Genomic DNA, 19202 nt, shown 5'->3' with positions numbered 1-19202 from the left:
GTAACACCAGCTTGTGCTGCCCGTAAACCCAAGCAAAAAAGCTTACAGCACCTGGTATTCCCAGGCGGTCTTCCTACCAAGTACTAACCAGGCCCGGCTCTATTTGGCTGCCGAGATCGGACGAGATCGGGCGCTTAGAGAGCAGTGTGGCCGTAAGCTGCATTTGACATCATCAACAGCTCTTAAAAACGCTGGAGAAGCAGAATGCATGACACTTGCTAAGAAGAAGATAAATGTGGCAAAGTACAAAGTACTATAACTGTACTGGTCTGTTACGCCCCTGTCTAGGGGGTCAGGGTGCAACATACAAAGATAAATTAGGATGTTCCCTCTCCGGTCTCCAAACCATAATCCAGGATCGAGATGTTCCAACAGAATGATATTTATTTTAAACGAAAGAAAGTGTCAAACAAAACATGACACTACAACTCAGGGCGAACCAAGGCCAACATAATAAACAAAATAAGCCATTTCCCACAGAAAGTGCTAGCTAGCCTGATAGAAATAAACAAACCAAAAGACAGTCGCTAACCATAACTCCCTAATGTGAAAACAGTCCAAAGAAAATGGCAGTTCACCCCTACAGATTTAATACTATTTACAAAATATACAATTTATAAACAAAACCACGGCACAAAACCTAACAATTCAAAAATGCTAAATAAGGTTTGGAAACCAAGAACAGCAAACAGGTGCTGATGCCAGAAAGAGCCTCGCTAGCTGTTGGGAACCGTACTTTTAAAACTCCAGGAAGTGTAGGATGGACCAATCAGCTTCCTGTACTGCCCCCCAATCCGGCCAATCAGGCAGGGCACCTATAAGAAAAAGAAAATAAAAACAACACATATGGCCAGGACCGTAACATGGTCTACTAGTAATGAAGCACGATGGTTGGCAAACCAATAAAGTAGCAAAACAGCAATGAAAGAACAAAATTTGATGAAAATATAGAACAATTTCTATGAATAAATAGGCAGTAACACCAGCTTGTGCTGCCCGTAAACCCAAGCAAAAAAGCTTACAGCACCTGGTATTCCCAGGCGGTCTTCCTACCAAGTACTAACCAGGCCCGGCTCTATTTGGCTGCCGAGATCGGACGAGATCGGGCGCTTAGAGAGCGGTGTGGCCGTAAGCTGCATTTGACATCATCAACAGCTCTTAAAAACGCTAGAGAAGCAGAATGCATGACACTTACTAAGAAGAAGATAAATGTGGCAAAGTACAAAGTACTATAACTGTACTGGTCTGTTACGCCCCTGTCTAGGGGGTCAGGGTGCAACATACAAAGATAAATTAGCATGTTCCCTCTCCGATCCCCAAACCAAAATCCAGGATCGAGATGTTCCAACAGAATGATATTTATTTTAAACGAAAGAAAGTGACAAACAAAAAATGACACAACTCATGGCGAACCAAGGCCAACATAATAAACAAAATAAGCCATTTCCCACAGAAAGTGCTAGCTAGCCTGATAGAAATAAACAAACCAAAAGACAGTCGCTAACCCTAACTCCCTAATGTGAAAACGGTCCAAAGAAAATGGCAGTTCACCCCTACAGATTTAATACTATTTACAAAATATACAATTTATAACAAAACCACGTCACAAAACCTAACAATTCAAAAATGCTAAATAAGGTTTGGAAACCAAGAACAGCAAACAGGTGCTGATGCCAGAAAGAGCCTCGCTTGCTGTTGGGAACCGTACTTTTAAAACTCCAGGAAGTGTAGGATGGACCAATCAGCTTCCTGTACTGCCCCCCAATCCGGCCAATCAGGCAGGGCACCTATAAGAACAAGAAAATAAAAACAACACATATGGCCAGGACCGTAACATGGTCTACTAGTAATGAAGCACGATGGTTGGCAAACCAATAAAGTAGCAAAACAGCAATGAAAGAACAAAATTTGATGAAAATATAGAACAATTTCTATGAATAAATAGGCAGTAACACCAGCTTGTGCTGCCCGTAAACCCAAGCAAAAAAGCTTACAGCACCTGGTATTCCCAGGCGGTCTTCCTACCAAGTACTAACCAGGCCCGGCTCTATTTGGCTGCCGAGATCGGATGAGATCGGGCGCTTAGAGAGCGGTGTGGCCGTAAGCTGCATTTGACATCATCAACAGCTCTTAAAAACGCTGGAGAAGCAGAATGCATGACACTTGCTAAGAAGAAGATAAATGTGGCAAAGTACAAAGTACTATAACTGTACTGGTCTGTTACGCCCCTGTCTAGGGGGTCAGGGTGCAACATACAAAGATAAATTAGCATGTTCCCTCTCCGATCCCCAAACCAAAATCCAGGATCGAGATGTTCCAACAGAATGATATTTATTTTAAACGAAAGAAAGTGACAAACAAAAAATGACACAACTCAGGGCGAACCAAGGCCAACATAATAAACAAAATAAGCCATTTCCCACAGAAAGTGCTAGCTAGCCTGATAGAAATAAACAAACCAAAAGACAGTCGCTAACCCTAACTCCCTAATGTGAAAACGGTCCAAAGAAAATGGCAGTTCACCCCTACAGATTTAATACTATTTACAAAATATACAATTTATAACAAAACCACGTCACAAAACCTAACAATTCAAAAATGCTAAATAAGGTTTGGAAACCAAGAACAGCAAACAGGTGCTGATGCCAGAAAGAGCCTCGCTTGCTGTTGGGAACCGTACTTTTAAAACTCCAGGAAGTGTAGGATGGACCAATCAGCTTCCTGTACTGCCCCCCAATCCGGCCAATCAGGCAGGGCACCTATAAGAACAAGAAAATAAAAACAACACATATGGCCAGGACCGTAACATGGTCTACTAGTAATGAAGCACGATGGTTGGCAAACCAATAAAGTAGCAAAACAGCAATGAAAGAACAAAATTTGATGAAAATATAGAACAATTTCTATGAATAAATAGGCAGTAACACCAGCTTGTGCTGCCCGTAAACCCAAGCAAAAAAGCTTACAGCACCTGGTATTCCCAGGCGGTCTTCCTACCAAGTACTAACCAGGCCCGGCTCTATTTGGCTGCCGAGATCGGACGAGATCGGGCGCTTAGAGAGCGGTGTGGCCGTAAGCTGCATTTGACATCATCAACAGCTCTTAAAAACGCTGGAGAAGCAGAATGCATGACACTTGCTAAGAAGAAGATAAATGTGGCAAAGTACAAAGTACTATAACTGTACTGGTCTGTTACGCCCCTGTCTAGGGGGTCAGGGTGCAACATACAAAGATAAATTAGGATGTTCCCTCTCCGGTCTCCAAACCATAATCCAGGATCGAGATGTTCCAACAGAATGATATTTATTTTAAACGAAAGAAAGTGTCAAACAAAACATGACACTACAACTCAGGGCGAACCAAGGCCAACATAATAAACAAAATAAGCCATTTCCCACAGAAAGTGCTAGCTAGCCTGATAGAAATAAACAAACCAAAAGACAGTCGCTAACCATAACTCCCTAATGTGAAAACAGTCCAAAGAAAATGGCAGTTCACCCCTACAGATTTAATACTATTTACAAAATATACAATTTATAAACAAAACCACGGCACAAAACCTAACAATTCAAAAATGCTAAATACGGTTTGGAAACCAAGAACAGCAAACAGGTGCTGATGCCAGAAAGAGCCTCGCTAGCTGTTGGGAACCGTACTTTTAAAACTCCAGGAAGTGTAGGATGGACCAATCAGCTTCCTGTACTGCCCCCCAATCCGGCCAATCAGGCAGGGCACCTATAAGAACAAGAAAATAAAAACAACACATATGGCCAGGACCGTAACATGGTCTACTAGTAATGAAGCACGATGGTTGGCAAACCAATAAAGTAGCAAAACAGCAATGAAAGAACAAAATTTGATGAAAATATAGAACAATTTCTATGAATAAATAGGCAGTAACACCAGCTTGTGCTGCCCGTAAACCCAAGCAAAAAAGCTTACAGCACCTGGTATTCCCAGGCGGTCTTCCTACCAAGTACTAACCAGGCCCGGCTCTATTTGGCTGCCGAGATCGGACGAGATCGGGCGCTTAGAGAGCGGTGTGGCCGTAAGCTGCATTTGACATCATCAACAGCTCTTAAAAACGCTGGAGAAGCAGAATGCATGACACTTGCTAAGAAGAAGATAAATGTGGCAAAGTACAAAGTACTATAACTGTACTGGTCTGTTACGCCCCTGTCTAGGGGGTCAGGGTGCAACATACAAAGATAAATTAGGATGTTCCCTCTCCGGTCTCCAAACCATAATCCAGGATCGAGATGTTCCAACAGAATGATATTTATTTTAAACGAAAGAAAGTGTCAAACAAAACATGACACTACAACTCAGGGCGAACCAAGGCCAACATAATAAACAAAATAAGCCATTTCCCACAGAAAGTGCTAGCTAGCCTGATAGAAATAAACAAACCAAAAGACAGTCGCTAACCATAACTCCCTAATGTGAAAACAGTCCAAAGAAAATGGCAGTTCACCCCTACAGATTTAATACTATTTACAAAATATACAATTTATAAACAAAACCACGGCACAAAACCTAACAATTCAAAAATGCTAAATACGGTTTGGAAACCAAGAACAGCAAACAGGTGCTGATGCCAGAAAGAGCCTCGCTAGCTGTTGGGAACCGTACTTTTAAAACTCCAGGAAGTGTAGGATGGACCAATCAGCTTCCTGTACTGCCCCCCAATCCAGCCAATCAGGCAGGGCACCTATAAGAAAAAGAAAATAAAAACAACACATATGGCCAGGACCGTAACATGGTCTACTAGTAATGAAGCACGATGGTTGGCAAACCAATAAAGTAGCAAAACAGCAATGAAAGAACAAAATTTGATGAAAATATAGAACAATTTCTATGAATAAATAGGCAGTAACACCAGCTTGTGCTGCCCGTAAACCCAAGCAAAAAAGCTTACAGCACCTGGTATTCCCAGGCGGTCTTCCTACCAAGTACTAACCAGGCCCGGCTCTATTTGGCTGCCGAGATCGGACGAGATCGGGCGCTTAGAGAGCGGTGTGGCCGTAAGCTGCATTTGACATCATCAACAGCTCTTAAAAACGCTGGAGAAGCAGAATGCATGACACTTGCTAAGAAGAAGATAAATGTGGCAAAGTACAAAGTACTATAACTGTACTGGTCTGTTACGCCCCTGTCTAGGGGGTCAGGGTGCAACATACAAAGATAAATTAGGATGTTCCCTCTCCGGTCTCCAAACCATAATCCAGGATCGAGATGTTCCAACAGAATGATATTTATTTTAAACGAAAGAAAGTGTCAAACAAAACATGACACTACAACTCAGGGCGAACCAAGGCCAACATAATAAACAAAATAAGCCATTTCCCACAGAAAGTGCTAGCTAGCCTGATAAAAATAAACAAACCAAAAGACAGTCGCTAACCCTAACTCCCTAATGTGAAAACGGTCCAAAGAAAATGGCAGTTCACCCCTACAGATTTAATACTATTTACAAAATATACAATTTATAACAAAACCACGTCACAAAACCTAACAATTCAAAAATGCTAAATAAGGTTTGGAAACCAAGAACAGCAAACAGGTGCTGATGCCAGAAAGAGCCTCGCTTGCTGTTGGGAACCGTACTTTTAAAACTCCAGGAAGTGTAGGATGGACCAATCAGCTTCCTGTACTGCCCCCCAATCCGGCCAATCAGGCAGGGCACCTATAAGAACAAGAAAATAAAAACAACACATATGGCCAGGACCGTAACATGGTCTACTAGTAATGAAGCACGATGGTTGGCAAACCAATAAAGTAGCAAAACAGCAATGAAAGAACAAAATTTGATGAAAATATAGAACAATTTCTATGAATAAATAGGCAGTAACACCAGCTTGTGCTGCCCGTAAACCTAAGCAAAAAAGCTTACAGCACCTGGTATTCCCAGGCGGTCTTCCTACCAAGTTCTAACCAGGCTCGGCTCTATTTGGCTGCCGAGATCGGACGAGATCGAGCGCTTAGAGAGCGGTGGGGCCGTAAGCTGCATTTGACATTATCAACAGCTCTTAAAAACGCTGGAGAAGCAGAATGCATGACACTTGCTAAGAAGAAGATAAATGTGGCAAAGTACAAAGTACTATAACTGTACTGGTCTGTTACGCCCCTGTCTAGGGGGTCAGGGTGCAACATACAAAGATAAATTAGCATGTTCCCTCTCCGATCCCCAAACCAAAATCCAGGATCGAGATGTTCCAACAGAATGATATTTATTTTAAACGAAAGAAAGTGACAAACAAAAAATGACACAACTCATGGCGAACCAAGGCCAACATAATAAACAAAATAAGCCATTTCCCACAGAAAGTGCTAGCTAGCCTGATAGAAATAAACAAACCAAAAGACAGTCGCTAACCCTAACTCCCTAATGTGAAAACGGTCCAAAGAAAATGGCAGTTCACCCCTACAGATTTAATACTATTTACAAAATATACAATTTATAACAAAACCACGTCACAAAACCTAACAATTCAAAAATGCTAAATAAGGTTTGGAAACCAAGAACAGCAAACAGGTGCTGATGCCAGAAAGAGCCTCGCTTGCTGTTGGGAACCGTACTTTTAAAACTCCAGGAAGTGTAGGATGGACCAATCAGCTTCCTGTACTGCCCCCCAATCTGGCCAATCAGGCAGGGCACCTATAAGAACAAGAAAATAAAAACAACACATATGGCCAGGACCGTAACATGGTCTACTAGTAATGAAGCACGATGGTTGGCAAACCAATAAAGTAGCAAAACAGCAATGAAAGAACAAAATTTGATGAAAATATAGAACAATTTCTATGAATAAATAGGCAGTAACACCAGCTTGTGCTGCCCGTAAACCCAAGCAAAAAAGCTTACAGCACCTGGTATTCCCAGGCGGTCTTCCTACCAAGTACTAACCAGGCCCGGCTCTATTTGGCTGCCGAGATCGGACGAGATCGGGCGCTTAGAGAGCGGTGTGGCCGTAAGCTGCATTTGACATCATCAACAGCTCTTAAAAACGCTGGAGAAGCAGAATGCATGACACTTGCTAAGAAGAAGATAAATGTGGCAAAGTACAAAGTACTATAACTGTACTGGTCTGTTACGCCCCTGTCTAGGGGGTCAGGGTGCAACATACAAAGATAAATTAGGATGTTCCCTCTCCGGTCTCCAAACCATAATCCAGGATCGAGATGTTCCAACAGAATGATATTTATTTTAAACGAAAGAAAGTGTCAAACAAAACATGACACTACAACTCAGGGCGAACCAAGGCCAACATAATAAACAAAATAAGCCATTTCCCACAGAAAGTGCTAGCTAGCCTGATAGAAATAAACAAACCAAAAGACAGTCGCTAACCATAACTCCCTAATGTGAAAACAGTCCAAAGAAAATGGCAGTTCACCCCTACAGATTTAATACTATTTACAAAATATACAATTTATAAACAAAACCACGGCACAAAACCTAACAATTCAAAAATGCTAAATACGGTTTGGAAACCAAGAACAGCAAACAGGTGCTGATGCCAGAAAGAGCCTCGCTAGCTGTTGGGAACCGTACTTTTAAAACTCCAGGAAGTGTAGGATGGACCAATCAGCTTCCTGTACTGCCCCCCAATCCGGCCAATCAGGCAGGGCACCTATAAGAACAAGAAAATAAAAACAACACATATGGCCAGGACCGTAACATGGTCTACTAGTAATGAAGCACGATGGTTGGCAAACCAATAAAGTAGCAAAACAGCAATGAAAGAACAAAATTTGATGAAAATATAGAACAATTTCTATGAATAAATAGGCAGTAACACCAGCTTGTGCTGCCCGTAAACCCAAGCAAAAAAGCTTACAGCACCTGGTATTCCCAGGCGGTCTTCCTACCAAGTACTAACCAGGCCCGGCTCTATTTGGCTGCCGAGATCGGACGAGATCGGGCGCTTAGAGAGCGGTGTGGCCGTAAGCTGCATTTGACATCATCAACAGCTCTTAAAAACGCTGGAGAAGCAGAATGCATGACACTTGCTAAGAAGAAGATAAATGTGGCAAAGTACAAAGTACTATAACTGTACTGGTCTGTTACGCCCCTGTCTAGGGGGTCAGGGTGCAACATACAAAGATAAATTAGGATGTTCCCTCTCCGGTCTCCAAACCATAATCCAGGATCGAGATGTTCCAACAGAATGATATTTATTTTAAACGAAAGAAAGTGTCAAACAAAACATGACACTACAACTCAGGGCGAACCAAGGCCAACATAATAAACAAAATAAGCCATTTCCCACAGAAAGTGCTAGCTAGCCTGATAGAAATAAACAAACCAAAAGACAGTCGCTAACCATAACTCCCTAATGTGAAAACAGTCCAAAGAAAATGGCAGTTCACCCCTACAGATTTAATACTATTTACAAAATATACAATTTATAAACAAAACCACGGCACAAAACCTAACAATTCAAAAATGCTAAATACGGTTTGGAAACCAAGAACAGCAAACAGGTGCTGATGCCAGAAAGAGCCTCGCTAGCTGTTGGGAACCGTACTTTTAAAACTCCAGGAAGTGTAGGATGGACCAATCAGCTTCCTGTACTGCCCCCCAATCCAGCCAATCAGGCAGGGCACCTATAAGAAAAAGAAAATAAAAACAACACATATGGCCAGGACCGTAACATGGTCTACTAGTAATGAAGCACGATGGTTGGCAAACCAATAAAGTAGCAAAACAGCAATGAAAGAACAAAATTTGATGAAAATATAGAACAATTTCTATGAATAAATAGGCAGTAACACCAGCTTGTGCTGCCCGTAAACCCAAGCAAAAAAGCTTACAGCACCTGGTATTCCCAGGCGGTCTTCCTACCAAGTACTAACCAGGCCCGGCTCTATTTGGCTGCCGAGATCGGACGAGATCGGGCGCTTAGAGAGCGGTGTGGCCGTAAGCTGCATTTGACATCATCAACAGCTCTTAAAAACGCTGGAGAAGCAGAATGCATGACACTTGCTAAGAAGAAGATAAATGTGGCAAAGTACAAAGTACTATAACTGTACTGGTCTGTTACGCCCCTGTCTAGGGGGTCAGGGTGCAACATACAAAGATAAATTAGGATGTTCCCTCTCCGGTCTCCAAACCATAATCCAGGATCGAGATGTTCCAACAGAATGATATTTATTTTAAACGAAAGAAAGTGTCAAACAAAACATGACACTACAACTCAGGGCGAACCAAGGCCAACATAATAAACAAAATAAGCCATTTCCCACAGAAAGTGCTAGCTAGCCTGATAAAAATAAACAAACCAAAAGACAGTCGCTAACCCTAACTCCCTAATGTGAAAACGGTCCAAAGAAAATGGCAGTTCACCCCTACAGATTTAATACTATTTACAAAATATACAATTTATAACAAAACCACGTCACAAAACCTAACAATTCAAAAATGCTAAATAAGGTTTGGAAACCAAGAACAGCAAACAGGTGCTGATGCCAGAAAGAGCCTCGCTTGCTGTTGGGAACCGTACTTTTAAAACTCCAGGAAGTGTAGGATGGACCAATCAGCTTCCTGTACTGCCCCCCAATCCGGCCAATCAGGCAGGGCACCTATAAGAACAAGAAAATAAAAACAACACATATGGCCAGGACCGTAACATGGTCTACTAGTAATGAAGCACGATGGTTGGCAAACCAATAAAGTAGCAAAACAGCAATGAAAGAACAAAATTTGATGAAAATATAGAACAATTTCTATGAATAAATAGGCAGTAACACCAGCTTGTGCTGCCCGTAAACCTAAGCAAAAAAGCTTACAGCACCTGGTATTCCCAGGCGGTCTTCCTACCAAGTTCTAACCAGGCTCGGCTCTATTTGGCTGCCGAGATCGGACGAGATCGAGCGCTTAGAGAGCGGTGGGGCCGTAAGCTGCATTTGACATTATCAACAGCTCTTAAAAACGCTGGAGAAGCAGAATGCATGACACTTGCTAAGAAGAAGATAAATGTGGCAAAGTACAAAGTACTATAACTGTACTGGTCTGTTACGCCCCTGTCTAGGGGGTCAGGGTGCAACATACAAAGATAAATTAGCATGTTCCCTCTCCGATCCCCAAACCAAAATCCAGGATCGAGATGTTCCAACAGAATGATATTTATTTTAAACGAAAGAAAGTGACAAACAAAAAATGACACAACTCATGGCGAACCAAGGCCAACATAATAAACAAAATAAGCCATTTCCCACAGAAAGTGCTAGCTAGCCTGATAGAAATAAACAAACCAAAAGACAGTCGCTAACCCTAACTCCCTAATGTGAAAACGGTCCAAAGAAAATGGCAGTTCACCCCTACAGATTTAATACTATTTACAAAATATACAATTTATAACAAAACCACGTCACAAAACCTAACAATTCAAAAATGCTAAATAAGGTTTGGAAACCAAGAACAGCAAACAGGTGCTGATGCCAGAAAGAGCCTCGCTTGCTGTTGGGAACCGTACTTTTAAAACTCCAGGAAGTGTAGGATGGACCAATCAGCTTCCTGTACTGCCCCCCAATCTGGCCAATCAGGCAGGGCACCTATAAGAACAAGAAAATAAAAACAACACATATGGCCAGGACCGTAACATGGTCTACTAGTAATGAAGCACGATGGTTGGCAAACCAATAAAGTAGCAAAACAGCAATGAAAGAACAAAATTTGATGAAAATATAGAACAATTTCTATGAATAAATAGGCAGTAACACCAGCTTGTGCTGCCCGTAAACCCAAGCAAAAAAGCTTACAGCACCTGGTATTCCCAGGCGGTCTTCCTACCAAGTACTAACCAGGCCCGGCTCTATTTGGCTGCCGAGATCGGACGAGATCGGGCGCTTAGAGAGCGGTGTGGCCGTAAGCTGCATTTGACATCATCAACAGCTCTTAAAAACGCTGGAGAAGCAGAATGCATGACACTTGCTAAGAAGAAGATAAATGTGGCAAAGTACAAAGTACTATAACTGTACTGGTCTGTTACGCCCCTGTCTAGGGGGTCAGGGTGCAACATACAAAGATAAATTAGGATGTTCCCTCTCCGGTCTCCAAACCATAATCCAGGATCGAGATGTTCCAACAGAATGATATTTATTTTAAACGAAAGAAAGTGTCAAACAAAACATGACACTACAACTCAGGGCGAACCAAGGCCAACATAATAAACAAAATAAGCCATTTCCCACAGAAAGTGCTAGCTAGCCTGATAGAAATAAACAAACCAAAAGACAGTCGCTAACCCTAACTCCCTAATGTGAAAACGGTCCAAAGAAAATGGCAGTTCACCCCTACAGATTTAATACTATTTACAAAATATACAATTTATAACAAAACCACGTCACAAAACCTAACAATTCAAAAATGCTAAATAAGGTTTGGAAACCAAGAACAGCAAACAGGTGCTGATGCCAGAAAGAGCCTCGCTTGCTGTTGGGAACCGTACTTTTAAAACTCCAGGAAGTGTAGGATGGACCAATCAGCTTCCTGTACTGCCCCCCAATCCGGCCAATCAGGCAGGGCACCTATAAGAACAAGAAAATAAAAACAACACATATGGCCAGGACCGTAACATGGTCTACTAGTAATGAAGCACGATGGTTGGCAAACCAATAAAGTAGCAAAACAGCAATGAAAGAACAAAATTTGATGAAAATATAGAACAATTTCTATGAATAAATAGGCAGTAACACCAGCTTGTGCTGCCCGTAAACCCAAGCAAAAAAGCTTACAGCACCTGGTATTCCCAGGCGGTCTCCCTACCAAGTACTAACCAGGCCCGGCTCTATTTGGCTGCCGAGATCGGACGAGATCGGGCGCTTAGAGAGCGGTTTGGCCGTAAGCTGCATTTGACATCATCAACAGCTCTTAAAAACGCTAGAGAAGCACAATGCATGACACTTACTAAGAAGAAGATAAATGTGGCAAAGTACAAAGTACTATAACTGTACTGGTCTGTTACGCCCCTGTCTAGGGGGTCAGGGTGCAACATACAAAGATAAATTAGCATGTTCCCTCTCCGATCCCCAAACCAAAATCCAGGATCGAGATGTTCCAACAGAATGATATTTATTTTAAACGAAAGAAAGTGACAAACAAAAAATGACACAACTCATGGCGAACCAAGGCCAACATAATAAACAAAATAAGCCATTTCCCACAGAAAGTGCTAGCTAGCCTGATAGAAATAAACAAACCAAAAGACAGTCGCTAACCCTAACTCCCTAATGTGAAAACGGTCCAAAGAAAATGGCAGTTCACCCCTACAGATTTAATACTATTTACAAAATATACAATTTATAACAAAACCACGTCACAAAACCTAACAATTCAAAAATGCTAAATAAGGTTTGGAAACCAAGAACAGCAAACAGGTGCTGATGCCAGAAAGAGCCTCGCTTGCTGTTGGGAACCGTACTTTTAAAACTCCAGGAAGTGTAGGATGGACCAATCAGCTTCCTGTACTGCCCCCCAATCCGGCCAATCAGGCAGGGCACCTATAAGAACAAGAAAATAAAAACAACACATATGGCCAGGACCGTAACATGGTCTACTAGTAATGAAGAACGATGGTTGGCAAACCAATAAAGTAGCAAAACAGCAATGAAAGAACAAAATTTGATGAAAATATAGAACAATTTCTATGAATAAATAGGCAGTAACACCAGCTTGTGCTGCCCGTAAACCCAAGCAAAAAAGCTTACAGCACCTGGTATTCCCAGGCGGTCTTCCTACCAAGTACTAACCAGGCCCGGCTCTATTTGGCTGCCGAGATCGGACGAGATCGGGCGCTTAGAGAGCGGTTTGGCCGTAAGCTGCATTTGACATCATCAACAGCTCTTAAAAACGCTAGAGAAGCACAATGCATGACACTTACTAAGAAGAAGATAAATGTGGCAAAGTACAAAGTACTATAACTGTACTGGTCTGTTACGCCCCTGTCTAGGGGGTCAGGGTGCAACATACAAAGATAAATTAGCATGTTCCCTCTCCGATCCCCAAACCAAAATCCAGGATCGAGATGTTCCAACAGAATGATATTTATTTTAAACGAAAGAAAGTGACAAACAAAAAATGACACAACTCATGGCGAACCAAGGCCAACATAATAAACAAAATAAGCCATTTCCCACAGAAAGTGCTAGCTAGCCTGATAGAAATAAACAAACCAAAAGACAGTCGCTAACCCTAACTCCCTAATGTGAAAACGGTCCAAAGAAAATGGCAGTTCACCCCTACAGATTTAATACTATTTACAAAATATACAATTTATAACAAAACCACGTCACAAAACCTAACAATTCAAAAATGCTAAATAAGGTTTGGAAACCAAGAACAGCAAACAGGTGCTGATGCCAGAAAGAGCCTCGCTTGCTGTTAGGAACCGTACTTTTAAAACTCCAGGAAGTGTAGGATGGACCAATCAGCTTCCTGTACTGCCCCCCAATCCGGCCAATCAGGCAGGGCACCTATAAGAACAAGAAAATAAAAACAACACATATGGCCAGGACCGTAACATGGTCTACTAGTAATGAAGCACGATGGTTGGCAAACCAATAAAGTAGCAAAACAGCAATGAAAGAACAAAATTTGATGAAAATATAGAACAATTTCTATGAATAAATAGGCAGTAACACCAGCTTGTGCTGCCCGTAAACCCAAGCAAAAAAGCTTACAGCACCTGGTATTCCCAGGCGGTCTTCCTACCAAGTACTAACCAGGCCCGGCTCTATTTGGCTGCCGAGATCGGACGAGATCGGGCGCTTAGAGAGCGGTGTGGCCGTAAGCTGCATTTGACATCATCAACAGCTCTTAAAAACGCTGGAGAAGCAGAATGCATGACACTTGCTAAGAAGAAGATAAATATGGCAAAGTACAAAGTACTATAACTGTACTGGTCTGTTACGCCCCTGTCTAGGGGGTCAGGGTGAAACAGACAAAGATAAATTTGGATGTTCCCTCTCCGATCCTCAAACCAAAATCCAGGATTGAGATGTTCCAACAGAATGATATTTATTTTAAACGAAAGAAAGTGTCAAACAAAACATGACTCTACAACTCAGGGCGAACCAAGGCCAACATAATAAACAAAATAAGCCATTTCCCACCGAAAGTGTTAGCTAGCCTGATAGAAATAAACAAACCAAAAGATAGTCGCTAACCCTAACTCCCTAATGTGAAAACACTCCAAAGAAAATGGCAGTTCACCCCTACAGATTTAATACTATTTACAAAATATACAATTTATAAACAAATCCACGGCACAAAACCTAACAATTCAAAAATGCTAAATAAGGTTTGGAAACCAAGAAAAGCAAACAGGTGCTGATGCCAGAAAGAGCCTCGCTAGCTGTTGGGAACCGTACTTTTAAAACTCCAGGAAGTGTAGGATGGACCAATCAGCTTCCTGTACTGCCCCCCAATCCGGCCAATCAGGCAGGGCACCTATAAGAACAAGAAAATAAAAACAACACATATGGCCAGGACTGTAACATGGTCTACTAGTAATGAAGCACGATGGTTGGCAAACCAATAAAGTAGCAAAACAGCAATGAAAGAACAAAATTTGATGAAAATATAGAACAATTTCTATGAATAAATAGGCAGTAACACCAGCTTGTGCTGCCCGTAAACCCAAGCAAAGAAGCTTACAGCACGTGGTATTCCCAGGCGGTCTTCCTACCAAGTACTAACAAGGCCCGGCCATATTTGGCTGCTGAGATCGGACGGGATCGGGCGCTTAGAGAGCAGTGTGGCCGTAAGCTGCATTTGACATCATCAACAGCTCTTAAAAACGCTGGAGAAGCAGAATGCATGACACTTGCTAAGAAGAAGATAAATGTGGCAAAGTACAAAGTACTATAACTGTACTGGTCTGTTACGCCCCTGTCTAGGGGGTCAGGGTGCAACATACAAAGATAAATTAGCATGTTCCCTCTCCGATCCCCAAACCAAAATCCAGGATCGAGATGTTCCAACAGAATGATATTTATTTTAAACGAAAGAAAGTGTCAAACAAAACATGACACTACAACTCAGGGCGAACCAAGGCCAACATAATAAACAAAATAAGCCATTTCCCACAGAAAGTGCTAGCTAGCCTGATAGAAATAAACAAACCAAAAGACAGTCGCTAACCCTAACTCCCTAATGTGAAAACAGTCCAAAGAAAATGGCAGTTCACCCCTACAGATTTAATACTATTTACAAAATATACAATTTATAAACAAAACCACGGCACAAAACCTAACAATTCAAAAATGCTAAATAAGGTTTGGAAACCAAGAACAGCAAACAGGTGCTGATGCCAGAAAGAGCCTCGCTAGCTGTTGGGAACCGTACTTTTAAAACTCCAGGAAGTGTAGGATGGACCAATCAGCTTCCTGTACTGCCCCCCAATCCGGCCAATCAGGCAGGGCACCTATAAGAACAACAAAATAAAAACAACACATATGGCCAGGACCGTAACATGGTCTACTAGTAATGAAGCACGATGGTTGGCAAACCAATAAAGTAGCAAAACAGCAATGAAAGAACAAAATTTGATGAAAATATAGAACAATTTCTATGAATAAATAGGCAGTAACACCAGCTTGTGCTGCCCGTAAACCCAAGCAAAAAAGCTTACAGCACCTGGTATTCCCAGGCGGTCTTCCTACCAAGTACTAACCAGGCCCGGCTCTATTTGGCTGCCGAGATCGGACGAGATCGGGCACTTAGAGAGCGGTGGGGCCGTAAGCTGCATTTGACATCATCAACAGCTCTTAAAAACGCTGGAGAAGCAGAATGCATGACACTTGCTAAGAAGAAGATAAATGTGGCAAAGTACAAAGTACTATAACTGTACTGGTCTGTTACGCCCCTGTCTAGGAGGTCAGGGTGCAACATACAAAGATAAATTAGCATGTTCCCTCTCCGATCCCCAAACCAAAATCCAGGATCGAGATGTTCCAACAGAATGATATTTATTTTAAACGAAAGAAAGTGACAAACAAAAAATGACACAACTCATGGCGAACCAAGGCCAACATAATAAACAAAATAAGCCATTTCCCACAGAAAGTGCTAGCTAGCCTGATAGAAATAAACAAACCAAAAGACAGTCGCTAACCCTAACTCCCTAATGTGAAAACGGTCCAAAGAAAATGGCAGTTCACCCCTACAGATTTAATACTATTTACAAAATATACAATTTATAACAAAACCACGTCACAAAACCTAACAATTCAAAAATGCTAAATAAGGTTTGGAAACCAAGAACAGCAAACAGGTGCTGATGCCAGAAAGAGCCTCGCTTGCTGTTAGGAACCGTACTTTTAAAACTCCAGGAAGTGTAGGATGGACCAATCAGCTTCCTGTACTGCCCCCCAATCCGGCCAATCAGGCAGGGCACCTATAAGAACAAGAAAATAAAAACAACACATATGGCCAGGACCGTAACATGGTCTACTAGTAATGAAGCACGATGGTTGGCAAACCAATAAAGTAGCAAAACAGCAATGAAAGAACAAAATTTGATGAAAATATAGAACAATTTCTATGAATAAATAGGCAGTAACACCAGCTTGTGCTGCCCGTAAACCCAAGCAAAAAAGCTTACAGCACCTGGTATTCCCAGGCGGTCTCCCTACCAAGTACTAACCAGGCCCGGCTCTATTTGGCTGCCGAGATCGGACGAGATCGGGCGCTTAGAGAGCGGTTTGGCCGTAAGCTGCATTTGACATCATCAACAGCTCTTAAAAACGCTAGAGAAGCACAATGCATGACACTTACTAAGAAGAAGATAAATGTGGCAAAGTACAAAGTACTATAACTGTACTGGTCTGTTACGCCCCTGTCTAGGGGGTCAGGGTGCAACATACAAAGATAAATTAGCATGTTCCCTCTCCGATCCCCAAACCAAAATCCAGGATCGAGATGTTCCAACAGAATGATATTTATTTTAAACGAAAGAAAGTGACAAACAAAAAATGACACAACTCATGGCGAACCAAGGCCAACATAATAAACAAAATAAGCCATTTCCCACAGAAAGTGCTAGCTAGCCTGATAGAAATAAACAAACCAAAAGACAGTCGCTAACCCTAACTCCCTAATGTGAAAACGGTCCAAAGAAAATGGCAGTTCACCCCTACAGATTTAATACTATTTACAAAATATACAATTTATAACAAAACCACGTCACAAAACCTAACAATTCAAAAATGCTAAATAAGGTTTGGAAACCAAGAACAGCAAACAGGTGCTGATGCCAGAAAGAGCCTCGCTTGCTGTTGGGAACCGTACTTTTAAAACTCCAGGAAGTGTAGGATGGACCAATCAGCTTCCTGTACTGCCCCCCAATCCGGCCAATCAGGCAGGGCACCTATAAGAACAAGAAAATAAAAACAACACATATGGCCAGGACCGTAACATGGTCTACTAGTAATGAAGAACGATGGTTGGCAAACCAATAAAGTAGCAAAACAGCAATGAAAGAACAAAATTTGATGAAAATATAGAACAATTTCTATGAATAAATAGGCAGTAACACCAGCTTGTGCTGCCCGTAAACCCAAGCAAAAAAGCTTACAGCACCTGGTATTCCCAGGCGGTCTTCCTACCAAGTACTAACCAGGCCCGGCTCTATTTGGCTGCCGAGATCGGACGAGATCGGGCGCTTAGAGAGCGGTTTGGCCGTAAGCTGCATTTGACATCATCAACAGCTCTTAAAAACGCTAGAGAAGCACAATGCATGACACTTACTAAGAAGAAGATAAATGTGGCAAAGTACAAAGTACTATAACTGTACTGGTCTGTTACGCCCCTGTCTAGGGGGTCAGGGTGCAACATACAAAGATAAATTAGCATGTTCCCTCTCCGATCCCCAAACCAAAATCCAGGATCGAGATGTTCCAACAGAATGATATTTATTTTAAACGAAAGAAAGTGACAAACAAAAAATGACACAACTCATGGCGAACCAAGGCCAACATAATAAACAAAATAAGCCATTTCCCACAGAAAGTGCTAGCTAGCCTGATAGAAATAAACAAACCAAAAGACAGTCGCTAACCCTAACTCCCTAATGTGAAAACGGTCCAAAGAAAATGGCAGTTCACCCCTACAGATTTAATACTATTTACAAAATATACAATTTATAACAAAACCACGTCACAAAACCTAACAATTCAAAAATGCTAAATAAGGTTTGGAAACCAAGAACAGCAAACAGGTGCTGATGCCAGAAAGAGCCTCGCTTGCTGTTAGGAACCGTACTTTTAAAACTCCAGGAAGTGTAGGATGGACCAATCAGCTTCCTGTACTGCCCCCCAATCCGGCCAATCAGGCAGGGCACCTATAAGAACAAGAAAATAAAAACAACACATATGGCCAGGACCGTAACATGGTCTACTAGTAATGAAGCACGATGGTTGGCAAACCAATAAAGTAGCAAAACAGCAATGAAAGAACAAAATTTGATGAAAATATAGAACAATTTCTATGAATAAATAGGCAGTAACACCAGCTTGTGCTGCCCGTAAACCCAAGCAAAAAAGCTTACAGCACCTGGTATTCCCAGGCGGTCTTCCTACCAAGTACTAACCAGGCCCGGCTCTATTTGGCTGCCGAGATCGGACGAGATCGGGCGCTTAGAGAGCGGTGTGGCCGTAAGCTGCATTTGACATCATCAACAGCTCTTAAAAACGCTGGAGAAGCAGAATGCATGACACTTGCTAAGAAGAAGATAAATATGGCAAAGTACAAAGTACTATAACTGTACTGGTCTGTTACGCCCCTGTCTAGGGGGTCAGGGTGAAACAGACAAAGATAAATTTGGATGTTCCCTCTCCGATCCTCAAACCAAAATCCAGGATTGAGATGTTCCAACAGAATGATATTTATTTTAAACGAAAGAAAGTGTCAAACAAAACATGACTCTACAACTCAGGGCGAACCAAGGCCAACATAATAAACAAAATAAGCCATTTCCCACCGAAAGTGTTAGCTAGCCTGATAGAAATAAACAAACCAAAAGATAGTCGCTAACCCTAACTCCCTAATGTGAAAACACTCCAAAGAAAATGGCAGTTCACCCCTACAGATTTAATACTATTTACAAAATATACAATTTATAAACAAATCCACGGCACAAAACCTAACAATTCAAAAATGCTAAATAAGGTTTGGAAACCAAGAAAAGCAAACAGGTGCT

General features: G+C 41.8%; 2 non-coding genes and 18 pseudogenes across 2 annotated transcripts; all 20 read right to left on the bottom strand.

Moving 5' to 3' along the window:
* Positions 1-39: 39 nt before the first annotated feature.
* LOC137115251 (5S ribosomal RNA) lies at positions 40-158 on the bottom strand (annotated as a pseudogene).
* Positions 159-1015: 857 nt separating this feature from the next.
* LOC137115026 (5S ribosomal RNA) lies at positions 1016-1134 on the bottom strand (annotated as a pseudogene).
* Positions 1135-1987: 853 nt separating this feature from the next.
* On the bottom strand, positions 1988-2106 carry LOC137114621 (5S ribosomal RNA; annotated as a pseudogene).
* An 853-nt stretch (positions 2107-2959) lies between these two features.
* Positions 2960-3078, bottom strand: LOC137115025 (5S ribosomal RNA; annotated as a pseudogene).
* An 857-nt stretch (positions 3079-3935) lies between these two features.
* LOC137115024 (5S ribosomal RNA) lies at positions 3936-4054 on the bottom strand (annotated as a pseudogene).
* Positions 4055-4911: 857 nt separating this feature from the next.
* LOC137115022 (5S ribosomal RNA) lies at positions 4912-5030 on the bottom strand (annotated as a pseudogene).
* Positions 5031-5886: 856 nt separating this feature from the next.
* Positions 5887-6005, bottom strand: LOC137114760 (5S ribosomal RNA; annotated as a pseudogene).
* Positions 6006-6858: 853 nt separating this feature from the next.
* Positions 6859-6977, bottom strand: LOC137115021 (5S ribosomal RNA; annotated as a pseudogene).
* Positions 6978-7834: 857 nt separating this feature from the next.
* On the bottom strand, positions 7835-7953 carry LOC137115020 (5S ribosomal RNA; annotated as a pseudogene).
* An 857-nt stretch (positions 7954-8810) lies between these two features.
* On the bottom strand, positions 8811-8929 carry LOC137115019 (5S ribosomal RNA; annotated as a pseudogene).
* Positions 8930-9785: 856 nt separating this feature from the next.
* LOC137114759 (5S ribosomal RNA) lies at positions 9786-9904 on the bottom strand (annotated as a pseudogene).
* Positions 9905-10757: 853 nt separating this feature from the next.
* LOC137115018 (5S ribosomal RNA) lies at positions 10758-10876 on the bottom strand (annotated as a pseudogene).
* Positions 10877-11732: 856 nt separating this feature from the next.
* LOC137115126 (5S ribosomal RNA) lies at positions 11733-11851 on the bottom strand. Its single transcript, XR_010913550.1, has one exon. It is a non-coding gene; the product is annotated as a 5S ribosomal RNA (ribosomal RNA).
* An 853-nt stretch (positions 11852-12704) lies between these two features.
* Positions 12705-12823, bottom strand: LOC137115179 (5S ribosomal RNA; annotated as a pseudogene).
* An 853-nt stretch (positions 12824-13676) lies between these two features.
* On the bottom strand, positions 13677-13795 carry LOC137115017 (5S ribosomal RNA; annotated as a pseudogene).
* Positions 13796-14652: 857 nt separating this feature from the next.
* LOC137114804 (5S ribosomal RNA) lies at positions 14653-14771 on the bottom strand (annotated as a pseudogene).
* Positions 14772-15628: 857 nt separating this feature from the next.
* Positions 15629-15747, bottom strand: LOC137114647 (5S ribosomal RNA; annotated as a pseudogene).
* An 853-nt stretch (positions 15748-16600) lies between these two features.
* On the bottom strand, positions 16601-16719 carry LOC137115009 (5S ribosomal RNA). Its single transcript, XR_010913549.1, has one exon. It is a non-coding gene; the product is annotated as a 5S ribosomal RNA (ribosomal RNA).
* An 853-nt stretch (positions 16720-17572) lies between these two features.
* LOC137115178 (5S ribosomal RNA) lies at positions 17573-17691 on the bottom strand (annotated as a pseudogene).
* Positions 17692-18544: 853 nt separating this feature from the next.
* LOC137115016 (5S ribosomal RNA) lies at positions 18545-18663 on the bottom strand (annotated as a pseudogene).
* Positions 18664-19202: the final 539 nt, after the last annotated feature.

The sequence above is a fragment of the Channa argus genome, unplaced genomic scaffold (assembly GCF_033026475.1).
Source record: "Channa argus isolate prfri unplaced genomic scaffold, Channa argus male v1.0 Contig020, whole genome shotgun sequence".
Classification (NCBI taxonomy): Eukaryota; Metazoa; Chordata; class Actinopteri; order Anabantiformes; family Channidae; genus Channa; species Channa argus.
Note: the sequence above shows the minus strand (reverse complement) of the source record. Positions and strands in the feature narration are given on the sequence as shown.